The 13,055-nt window shown below is 32.1% G+C and overlaps 1 pseudogene; it reads right to left on the minus strand.

The window, feature by feature from the left end:
* Positions 1-4,593: 4,593 nt before the first annotated feature.
* LOC149543705 (C4-beta,C20-epoxidase-like) overlaps positions 4,594-13,055 on the minus strand; it is a 30,874-nt pseudogene continuing 22,412 nt past the window's right edge.

Consider the following 13,055-nt stretch of genomic DNA (forward strand, 5'->3'; position numbering starts at 1 on the left):
GGAGATAGTGTGATCACAAAGTTTGAAGCTGATCCAATTAGCTCTATGACAAGGAGAGGCCTCTCTGCTATTAATTTTATTTTCTCATTGAGGTTCAATTAAGATAGCCACCCTCCCAACCACCTTTATCATGACTAGAATAGAAACCAGAAGCTTTAATCTAATTGTATAGATTCAAATTCATTATTGATTTTTTAATTTATTTTTATTTTTTATTTATTTTTAATAATTTTCTTTTTTTTTTGGTGGTAGGGGGGTGGGGGGTTTACTACAACTTCTATTAAAAAAAGAAGGAATGTTTGAATTCTTAACTTTATTTTATTTTTCAAAAGCATTATTTCTATTAGATATCCATCACCTCAATAAATCCATCTTCATTTTGTACAATGAAATTAGCAATTAGTATTAGTGGGAGTCTTGGTGCAATTATCCATAATATGGGAAGGGGTATTAATAGAAATCCTTATTTTTTCAATAGCCTCCATAACTATATTCTCATGTTTCATAGACTTATAATTAATGTTAGATAGAGAAAATTTTTGTGTATTTAAGATTGAGGCTTTATGGGGATTCATCTTTTCTCTTTCAACACATATTTGGGTAGGTTGACAAGAAAATAGGTTTGGGGTTTCCAAACTACGAGAAGAACTAGCTAATCCTACCTCAAACTCCTCCTCAATCAAAAGATTGATAAGAGAAACTAACTAACAATAGGACATGAGCTAGAAAAATTATTTATATTCTTATTAACTAAGTTCTCTTTGTGGAGAGAATCACCCAAATTAGGCATTGATATAGAGAAATTATTTTGAATATGCTTAAAGAGGATTATTCTTTCCTATTATGTGCATCAACTTTATAGTAAAAGAAAGCCCCATGATCTCCTAACTTTACCAAGTCCCAACTAAAATATTCAAGGTCAAAATTGACTAAAATAATTTTGAGGAAAACAAAATTTTGGTGTAAAGAAATCAATATTCTAGCATTGATATGAAGAAGAGTGATCTTAGGGTCTTCAACTTGTAGAATAACCCCTATGGATTTTAACATTAAAGGAGTAAAGGGCCGAGAATTAGGATTGACCCGTTTCATCTCTAGCCAAAAAGGTGAAGCACAAGCGAGGAGATGATAAGCCATATTCTTAGGAGACCACAAAATAACATTAAATAAAGTTTTCCCTACAAAATAATTTCCTCTTTTTAGAAATTTCTCTCGTGTCTCCTTATTTTTAAAGAAGAGAAAAAAATTCCCTTTTTGAATCATTCGGCTAAAGCTAACCAGAATATCTGTCTTTTTATAGTTGGGAGAATTATAATATCCATGGAAATAAAAAAACTACAAACCTTTTAAGCCTATTATGTTCATTTCTATTTTTTAAAACCATCTCATCATTTAGAGACAAAGTGAGGGTCGTACTTTCCTCTGAGACCGTACCTTCCTTGTTTAGATTAGGGTTTGAGTTAGTTGACTGCACTCCACTCTTCAAATTTGGTATATCTCCATCAAAGTTGGGCTCTCCAAAATGAATACCTCTATTAACCACTTTGTCAAAGTTCCCTATAAACTTAGCCAAATTTCAAATATGAGAAAAAAATTTAGTGATACTACCTTATAGGATAGTTTTTTTGAAATCCTTTGTTTGGGTATACTTTTAATCCCTAGTATTTTATTATCATCTTTCGTCCCTCCTTGAACCACATCAAAAAAGAATGAAGCAATCATTCAACATAAAAAAATAGTTTTAAATCTAACTTGGTTAATCCTAATAGAAATCTCTGAAATGATTGAAATTCACACATGTAGAGGCAAATCAAGGATGCCAAGGAACAAAAATGAATTTGGTCTATGAATAAAAATAATCAGATAAATCCACCTTTGAAACAAGAGAAAGGCAAAATAACTATGAAACCACATAATTAAATTAATATTAAAAAAAAATAATGTCGATGCCGCTTGCTTGACCTATAGTGAGGGTATGAGGAAGATACAAGGAAGCACCAATGCATCCCACTTGCCTATAGAGGTTACATATTACAAAAAAAAGGACTCCAAATAATAAAAGTATTATTGGTAGATACCGATTACATTTGGCCAAACAAAGAAACGAAAATTATGTACAAGTGATGTCGTTTTGAAACTTCATAGAGCACATCATTTTCTTAACATACTATATACATTACATGTGTAAAGTATGAATGCATGCTTATCATGCTTCTCGCTACAACGCAAGTTCTAAGGGGAGAGATTTTTAAGGTTGCAAAACAAATGTTTAATAACCAATATGTAGCTTACTATATTATTGTTTATTTCCTTTTTCAAACTTATAGATTTTTCGTAAAATGTAGAATTTTATTTATAAATAGTTTAGATATTTGTTATCATTACAATATTAGCTTATAAGTTTTTTCATATTAAAATTTGGATTTCTTCAATACCTAATATAACAAAAAATGAGAAAATTTGCATTTTTAAATATTCAAAATGAGCATGAGTAAATAAACTTTGAAGTGTTTTTTCTATATAATTAAATCTTCTAATCCAAGTTTTTGCCTGACCTAGTCAAATAGAAAAGTTAGAAGGAAAGGATTGCAATACTTTACCTACTATATGAAGGAACTATTAAATATACGATAAAAATTGATTAGGGAGAAGCCATTTTAGCTCTATAATTATAATCCTTTCATGTAAATTCTATATTTGATATGTAGAATTCTTAAGGATTTTGTTAATGCTATAATTGAGCAAAAATTATTTATTGCTAGATTTAATTTTTTAAATTTTTTTCCCCAAAAAATGATTGGATGGTGTATGATTTTTTTTAGCTACTAATATTGATTATTTCATCCACCAAGAGCCTACAATGGTGAAGTTTTGGTTTATACTAATAAAGCTCAAACTTTACTATTTTTTTATAAGAAGGACTTAGTTAGAAAAATTTATATTTATACTAATAATGTTTAAAATATACATACAATTGTATGAACAATAATTTTTCATAAATGGAAAAAAAGAACAAACTACCAAAATTGTTTGGAATTATCTCCAATATTTAAAGCTTTTGAACATATTCAAAAAAACAAAATAGTTATTTCACAAGAGAACTATAGCTACTAGCTACACCAAAAATAGGGCTATCAAACTTTTTTTGAAAGAACCAAGACATTTTCTAACTAGTACAGGTAAATCCAATGGAGTTATAGAATCTAAATACTATTTGAGAAGTATTCAAAAATAAAAAGTTGAATAGGATTACAAGGCTTCATATTTATAGAAAGATACATTAAACTCAATAAGTATGGGATGCAAAAATCTTCACTTCTACCACATTGAGAGTCATGATGACCTACTTCACATGTTCCACTACAAATTATCTCCTCTTCTGCTCAATTATTATAAGCTCATGATGTCATATTAATGCTACTTATTCTAATGACCAATATAGGTCCCAATAGTAAAAAAAATCTTTGAAGAGGACCCTATTTATCAATGATATCCACTTGACCTACTTCTATGTCCAACAATCCTCTCTTGACTCTCTATCTTGATAAATAGATTTTCAAACTTCAAGTCATCCCTTATCTACTAAGGACCTTCAACTATGCATAAGCTTATATAATTTCATCAAAATGTTATTAATGTTTCTTATCACCCATCTCCTTGTCAAAATTTAAGAGAACATACTGAAATTAAATTGTCTATTGAATATATTATCAATTCTTTTATTGGTTGTTTAATTACAAAATGACAAGGATCTTCATTAATTAATAATATATACTCATTTATCAATAAAATATTGTCATAAAAACATGTTATCTATTTGTCTAATAACATTTGTTCAAAAGTAGGGATAGAATATAATTATTCTTTGTAGCTTACTCTTTTCTAACCAAAATTAAATTTTTATCTAAGAAAAATTATTAAAAAAATCGCTATGTAGAACAACATTACCTCATGTTAATCATATTTAAGCAATCCTTGTGAATGACAAAGAAAAGAAGAATTATAACCTATATCATTGAATTTTTAGATGTATGTCATTTAAGATCTACAAATTCGTAGACAAAAAGAAAAATATATTTTAAAAAAATTCTCAATTGAAATTATAATAGTTTTTAAAAGTGTCTATTGTTTAGCTTTTTCAAAATAATGATATAATGTTTGAAACAAATAATTTGTCTAAAGAAGCATTCTAGAAAATTTTACTTTTTTCTAACCTAAATTAAAAATTTATCAAAAGAAAACTATTAAAAAATCACTATACAAAGCAACATTACCTCTTGTTAATCATATTTAATTGATTCTTGTGAATGAGCAAGAAAAGAAGAATTATACATAAAAGATGTCTTAGAACCTTACATGTATTATACACAACAAACTATACCATTATTTATTAAGTCATATTTAATTCTGCTAACTTTCATAATTTTAAAAAACAAAAAGAAAAAGAAAGAATATACTCGTGGATATTTTCTTGTCTTGTTACAAGTTTATTTTGAAATTCTTTTATTTAAGTATACTCACTATCAAATATCATTAAATAGCGAATGAGTTGATGATCCAAACATTCAACATGGAATTGAATGCAACAGGACTTTATATACCCGCGAATCGTTCCAGTGAAGTAATTCTATCTTTATTGTCCTTATCCATCTTACGGCATTCCAGCAAGTCCGAGTATGTAAAAGGTTTGTAACGCCTTGGATTGTCATTGTCCACAAGCTCAACAGGCGCCCATACTTCCGTCTCATCTGGAAAGAAAGTGAACAATCCAATTGAAACGCGATCTCTCCAACCATTGTAAAAATGCTCTGCGCTGCGGTAACGTCCGTTGCTCCACGCCTGCAAACATTTATATTATATCCCTATTTCTTATCCAGCCATAATAATGGAAAGAGACAATTCAAATGGTATCATGGGTAGAGAGAAAATATAATACTTTAAGGGAGTCCCCCAAATTGTCAACGAATGAATGAGGAAGAGGTTTGACGTTGAACCATTCGCCCTTCTCAGATCGAATCTGAAGTCCTCCAACATCATCTTGTTGAAGAATTGTGAGGCACCCCGTATCTGTATGGGAGGTAAGCGCTTCCTGTTCGACAGATAGGTTATTTGCTGGATAGCCGTTTGTACGCAATACTGCTGCCCGTTTTTCAAAGTGAGAGTTCTAGAAAGCGTTTCCATCCAGACCTAGGCTTGCGAGGATCATCTTTGTGATTTTCTTTTCAAGATTTGATACAGACAAAGCGTACGCTGACATTGTTTCGCTGCCAAAAGTTCTCAGAATTAGGCAGAGGAAAACGAAATACGGTGGAAAGGGAAAAAAAAAACAAAACAAAGGTTGATCAACAGACCTAAAAATTGGGCTTCCTTCTGGACATATTTTTGCATATATTTTGGCAATCGAAGCTGGATTTGTTGGGTCTTGAAGGCGAATGGACTCGAAATTCAGATGCCGGAAATAAGCGTCGAATACATCACCTGTTGCTGAGGCTCTCTCTTTCACATCTGTGGGCAGGGACAATATATCTCGGCCGACATTCCGAGCCTCCTCCAGCAGATCCACTGGAACTCCATGGTTGATAAGTAGGAAGAACCCCCATTCCTTGCAGGCATTTCTCAGTTTGGCAAGCGTGGGATGATCTCGAAACTGGGTCAGATCATCACCATCAAAGTCCTGCGGAAATACGGAGATATCGATTACTGGGAGTTCGACTTCAGACAGGGTGGCTTCAAGAGAAGAAGTCATTGTGATTTTTGCTGCAATGAGACGGAAAAATGACAAGAGCTTTATGACTTATCAGCCGGGCTTCTCTTTTAAATACCGTCAACCAGAGTTGTAATAATTGGACCTCTCTTGGACATATTGATAACTATTACAAAAAAAACTCCAAATTTGAAAGACGTCCAACGATTTTCCTGACTGAGAGAGCGAGAGATCGACAATGTTTCGACCGATTTGGCTGTCTCGGAGAGCGATAATATCTTGCACAAAAAAAAGCCAAAAATCATAGAATCCGCACAAAGTTATAGTTTTTTGTCTTATCCATGACCAAGCAATCGATCAAATTAATTTAATCCCTATCGAACTCTGAAGCCATAGCTGTAATATTTATAAATATTAGAAATTCAAGATAGCTACGACACCAATGACCAATTCAACAAGAGCTTTAGGGCAGCCAATTTCACGTCAAAGATGGTAGAGGTACATGTTCAAATGGAAAGCTTCTAGAACTAATTATAGTCAAACAGGATGGATGGACTAGTTCCTAGGGAGCTTTATTCTCTTCTCTGACCTATCTGATATGATCTCAGACGTGTAAGCTGCTAGTTCTAATGTAATTAGGATTTCATGGAAGGCGTATGAGAAGGTTGAGAGCAAGATCCAAAGTGTTGGAATTCTTAATTCTTTTAAATTTGCTGCCCTATATGATTGGCTATGGATGAGTTCTCCATTGTTAGAAACAGTCAACAAATACACCCAGGCTGTTATAACTGAATTGTCTATCTGTCACACATTTCCTATTATGTTGCTAATAGATATGGATGCTGTCCTTGATACTAGGTCATACAGCCTTATCATCTTAGCCTCTAGAAACATCTTCTATTAATGCCCTCATCTCATAGGCTCTCTATATATATAGGCCATTGCATAGGTTGTATGAAATCAGTTTTATGAATAAAATATGTTCTTATTCAGTGTTTATTTCTGATTTTCATTGCCTAGTATATTAGATCTCTTATTTTTATCATGGTATCAGAGCCAAGTTTAGCCAAGTTCAGCTGGAGATTAATTTAGAAATTCAGCTAGAAATATTGCTAGAGGGTTTTGCTGTAGGCAAATAGTTTGCTGAAAATGGTTTGTTTGTAGGGCTGATTTTTTTTGGAGTAATATTTGGTTGCAGGGCTGTTATGCTGCTAGAGTATTGCTAGATTTGTTTGAACTTGATATTTTTGCAAACATGGGTTCTTCAAATGATGTTTTGCCTATCTTTGATGGAAGTGGTTTTGCAGATTGGAAGATTGCAGTCAAGAATGCTCTAAGAGAGAAGGCTTTATGGAGGATAGTAAATAAAGAAATTGGGGAACCTCAACAAACTGATAAAGAAAAGGAGTTGTGGAAATGTACGTTGGAGCAAGCTAGAGTTATTATTGGTAAAGCTTTGAGCCCCAATCTAAATAGAAGATTTGTTGATATTGATAACCCAATAGAGCTGTGGGAGACTTTAGAAAGAGATTATAAAGATGCAAAAATGGCTAGCACATTTAGTATAGAAGAAAAATTGATGAATTTAGATCCATCTTATTTTGAAAAAATGTTTGATTACTTCAATGAAGTTACTTTTTTAAATACTCAGCTAAAAAAAAAGGTACTGAATATGCAAAAAAGGATTTTCAGTTGATTGCAATGGTTGAAAGTAAGCTTCTCCAGCCATATAAAGTTTTTAAGGAATCAAGGAAAAGGGTTCTTCAACTAAATCCCAATACCCCCTAGCAAACTTTTGATCAATTTTACAAATCTGTTTTAGATGAAGAAGTTTAGCTTATTAAAGAAGGACATATTAAGAAGAATCATGCATATACAGCCAAAAGTAAATTTTTTAGAAATGATTAAAAAAAGAATTGGAAAGGAAATAATAAATTTCAAAATCGTGAAGGTTCTAATCATTTTTTTAGAAATGATGGTGCAGAAAAACAAGCTGGAAGAAAGCCTTTTATTTGCAGGTATTGTGGAGGTGAGAATCACATGGAGAATTTTTGTTTGAAGAAGAGGGATTTTGAAAGGCAGCAATATAAGCCCAAGCAAGAAAGGTTTAAGGATGGAAAGAAGGATAATCATTGTTTTGTAGCTATCTCTTTAAAAAGGCAAGAGAAATCAAATGAGATAATTGCTACACCCAAAAGTAAATCTAGTGTTAAAGGGGGATACTTTGCTTCAGATTCTAATGAAGAATGGATTTTAGATTCGGGGGCATCATCTCACATGACTGGGGATAGATCTTTTTTTATTGAATTTTATGAAGGAAAGAATTCAGATCAAGAAATTTCTATTAGCAATAAAATGAAACTTTCAATTTTAAGAACAGGAACTATTAATGTAATACATGGGTCTTTGAAAAATGTTTTATTGGTTAAAGGATTGGGGGTGAATCTTATTTCAGTATACAAAATAGTTCAAGCTGAATATGAGTTTGTTGTCAATGTTGATCAAGTTATTGTTAGAGATAGAAAAGACCCAAGCAATATAATTGCTATTGGTAGAGTTGATCATGAAGAGAATCTATTTAAATTTGTGGAGTTTCTTGATGATAAATATACACTCTCTCATCCTTTTATTGCTCAGACTGATTAAATGTCACAACATTGGCATGCTAGACTTGGACATTTAAATTATAGAAAATTACAAGATATGGTTAGAATGGATATGGTTAGAGGATTAACAAAAATTTCAGCTTGTGAAGGTGTGTGTGAAGGTTGTGTGTTAGGGAAACATCATCGAGATCCTTTTGATTTAGGTAAAGCATGGAGAGCTAATCATCCATTGCAACTTATTCATAGTGATTTATGTGAACCAGGATATCCTTCTTTTTCAAGTGCTAGGTACCTTCTCACTTTTATTGATGATTATAGCAGGAGAGTATGGGTTTATTTTCTTGAAAGGAAAAAAGAAGTGTTTGAAGTATTTCAAAAGTTTAAGGCATTAGTTGAAAATCAAAGTGGCAAAATAATTAAATGTTTAAGGACAGATAATGGGGGTGAATATTGAAATTATGCTTTTGAGTCATTTTGTGAAAATTACGGTATTAAGGTGCAAAGAATAGTTCCTTATACTCCTCAAAAAAATGGGGTGGCTGAATGAATGAATAGAACTCTTTTAGAAATGGCTCATTGTATGTTGCATTTTAAAAGTTTGCATAATAAATTTTGGGGTTTGGCTATTTCTTGTACTGCACATATTATAAATAGAATCCCCACCAAAAATCTCACAAATATCACCCCTGAAGAAGCATGGAGTGGTAAGAAACCTCACATTGGATATTTTAAAGTATTTGGGTGTATTGCTTGTTCACACATTCCTAATGCACAAAGGGAAAAGTTAGAACCAAAGAGTCATAAGTGTTTGTTTATGGGTTATAGTGAAGAATCAAAGGCTTATAAGTTATATTATTTGACAACAAACAAGGTCTTTGTTAGTAGAGATGTGAAGTTTGATGAGCATTCACAACTTATAGCCACTCCTTCTTACTCTACAACAACAAATGCTTCTCATTTTTCAGATATTTTAGGAGGAAATGGAGACTACATTGATGAGGATGAGTTGTGCACTTCTACAAATGATGAAAATACTAATGAAAACAACACAACTAATACCTGTAATCAGACATTTTCTACAGGTAGTAATGATGAAGAAGATAACTTTTTAGCTAGCCAAAAGACAAGGAGTGTTGAAGAAATATATAGGCAAGGCTCAAAGATCCAAGGGAGGAATGGTAGTGCTCTCATGGCCAAAGTATTACAAGTAAATGACCCAAGATCATATGAGGAAGCTAGAGGGAAGAAAGAATGGGAGCAAGCTATGGAAGAAGAATATGATGCTTTGGTGAAAAATAAAACTTGGGAACTTGTGCAACTTCCCAAAGGTAAGAATTTCATTGGTTGTAAATAGATTTATAAAACAAAATTTAAATTAGATGGTGCTATAGAAATATTTAAAGCTAGATTGGTTGCTAAGGGATTTAATAAAAAAGAGGGTGTTGATTATGAAGAAACTTTTGCTCCTATCATTAAAATGAATACAGTTAGAATTATTCTTTCTTTCGCTGCAAGTCTTGGGTGGCATATTCATCAAATGGATGTAAAAAATTCTTTCTTAAATGGAGATTTATATAAAGAAATATATATGAATCAACCACCGGGTTTTGTAGATCAGCAACATCCTAATCTTGTTTGTAGATTAAAGAGGTCACTTTATGGGCTTAAACAAGCACCAAGAGCATGGAATGAGAAGATTGATAGGCATTTTCAGCTTCATGGGTTTCAAAAATGCAAATCAGATCCAAATCTTTATGTGAAGAAAGTGCAAAATGAAATTATTCTTGTTGCAGTTTATGTGGATGATTCACTCATAGCTGGACCAAATATTGGGCTAATTAGTGATTTCAAATCAGATCTTAAAGGGGCATTTCATATGAGTGATTTGGGTGAACTGAATTATTTTCTTGGCTTGCAAATTAGTAGACTTCATGATGGGTTATTTATCTCTCAAGAAAAATATGCTTTGGATCTTTTAGATAAATTTAACATGCTTGAATGTAAGCCAGCCCCTACTCCTTTTCAATCTTGAATTAAGGTTACTAGAGAATGTATTTCCAAGAAGGTGGATGCTACTTTATATAGACAGCTTGTTGGTAGCTTGGTTTATCTAACACGGTCTAGACCAGACATTTGTTTTGCAGTCAATTTGGTGTCTAGATTTATGCAGGAACCAAAAGAAACTCATTGGTTGGCTGCCAAAAGAATTTTACGATACATTTGTGGCACCATTTACTATGGCATTCATTATAGTTACAAGTCTTCAATTTCTTTGACTGGCTTCACAGATTTAGACTGGGGAGGTGACATAGATGATAGAAAATCTATTGGTGGTTATATTTCTCAGCTTAGGTCAGGTCCAATTACATGGAGCAGCAAGAAACAAACTACTACATCATTGTCCTCATGTGAAGCTGAATATAGAGCAACAAAAGAAGCTGGAAAGGAAGTAGTTTGGATTCGCAACCTTTTATTTGAGCTTGGTTTTGCACAAAGTTCAGCTACTCCTTTGTATTGTGATAATCAAAGTGCTCTCCAAGTTGCAAATAATCCTATTTTTCATGCTAAAACAAAACACATTGAGATTGATGTTCACTATATTCAGGATCTTGTTCAAGCAAATTTTGTTAATCTTCTCTTTTGTCCAAGTGAAGACCAAGCAACAGATATATTTACTAAGAGTATGCTTGAGGCCAAATTTTTGAAACTACGAGGCATGCTCGACATGATTGAGGTGAACATTAAGGCGGGATAGTCATGTCATGTTCCCCTCTCTTTCTTTTGTTGTAAATAGGTACCTAACAAGGCTGAATGTCGGGACCTATCCTATCTATATTTTTTTATTGTAATTTCTTCCACACATTAGCATTAGTGGTAGAAATTAAGGGAGGATGTTAGAAATAGTCAACAAATACACCCAGTCTATTATAACTGAATTGTCTATTTGTCACACATTTCCTATTGTGTTGCTAATAGATATGGATGTTGTCCTTGATAGTAGGTCATACAACCTTATCATCTTAGCCTCTAGAAACATCTTCTATTAATGCCCTCATCTCATAGGCTCTCTATATATAGAGGCCATTGCATAGGTTGTATGAAATCAGTTTTATGAATAAAATATGTTCTTAATTCAGTGTTTATTTCTGATTTTCATTGCCTAGTATATTAGATCTCTTATTTTTATCATCCATTTGGTGTTGCTCAGACCTGGCAAGCCTGTGATTTTATACATTTTTATTCATTTTATGCCTCATCTGTTTGGCCATGGATTTATTATTTTTTTGGTACTGCTTTGTAGCCCTGTTTACATACATATGTTTTCTTGTCTACCCCATATGTTTGGCTATGGCTATGTTTTCTAGTTGGAGTCTAAAATCATACTTAGATAACCTAACAAGATTTCATTAAACTCTCATGATCATGAAATTTGAACTCCAAAATGTCCATAAAATTTCTTTAGAAAAAGGGAGTTGTTAATAGGATTGATTTTGGAAACCTAGAGCTTTGGTTGAATTTTTCATTTCTTTTATTTGCAGAAAAAATGCACTAAATGACCCAAAACTAAGAATGAAGATTAAGATTTTTATAATTGAGGAAATGTGGAGTCTCCTTAGAGACAAAATTTAAGTCCTTGTTGCTAACAGTGAATAAGATGGCAATGACAAAATTAATGTATTTATCATCAAGCGTTGGAGTCCTTGAATGTTAATGTAGCAAAGTGTATAATATTTTCATGCCTAAAATTCAAGTATTCCATCAGCCAAAAAAGACATTTCATAGAACTAGATATATTGTCAAGAAGAGACTCATTTATTTCTTTGTTTAAATATGATTTTGTGCTCAGTATTGGTGTATTTAAAAGATACTTTGAATTAGTCACATATTAGGCAGATTCTACCATGTGACTCTTGTTAGTATTAAAAAAAATACAAACACCAAATCAAAATGTATTATATCAATTGAGAATAGAAAAGAAGATATGTGAACTATTGGCACTGAAAAATAAAAATAGAACTATTTCAGAATTAAATTAAAAAATTGATAAAATGATCTCATTGTGTATATAGTCATGTAAAAAATAGATGTTGTTGAAACCATGACAAGATGATTACTTGATGATTTTGCACAAATTGTGTCATCTGAAAGGTTATTTGGTACTCAAAGACATGTAGTATAGGAAGATATCGTGGCTAGAGCATCAATGTGCCTAATCTAGCTAATGTCAAGGTGAAAATAATTACTTTAACTAGATTGGCTAAAGGTTTGAGAAGTATTTTCCTCAACTTGTCTTGCTATCCTGATAGTTGTGTGAAGTGCAAAATAAATAATATAAAAAGAAAGAAAGAAGAGTCAAGCATAGAGATCTAATTCAAATACTACTTCTTTCATGCTAGCAATATAAAAAATAAAGGGCATGTGATGGATTATGTGTGTGGATTTAAAATTCTTCCAGTGAATACAATTCATAACATCATCATAACATGAATACTTAATGTAAAGCCTTTCAAATTTTCTTTTACCATGAAATTATCATAGTCTAGCCATGCTGTCACTGACATACATAATTGGTATTTATATATAAACAATGCATTGTACAATTAAATCTATCAACAAACCCACATTGTTCGCAAACCTTTCTATATGTCCTTGTTCCATGAATGACACAAATTGCAAAAATTAGATCAATAGAATAATTTATAAAAAATAAAGGGCATATGATCGAATTCTTTATCATTACCTTA

The sequence above is a fragment of the Cupressus sempervirens genome, chromosome 8 (assembly GCF_028749045.1).
Source record: "Cupressus sempervirens isolate cs-2001-9-10 chromosome 8, ASM2874904v1, whole genome shotgun sequence".
NCBI lineage: Eukaryota > Viridiplantae > Streptophyta > Pinopsida > Cupressales > Cupressaceae > Cupressus > Cupressus sempervirens.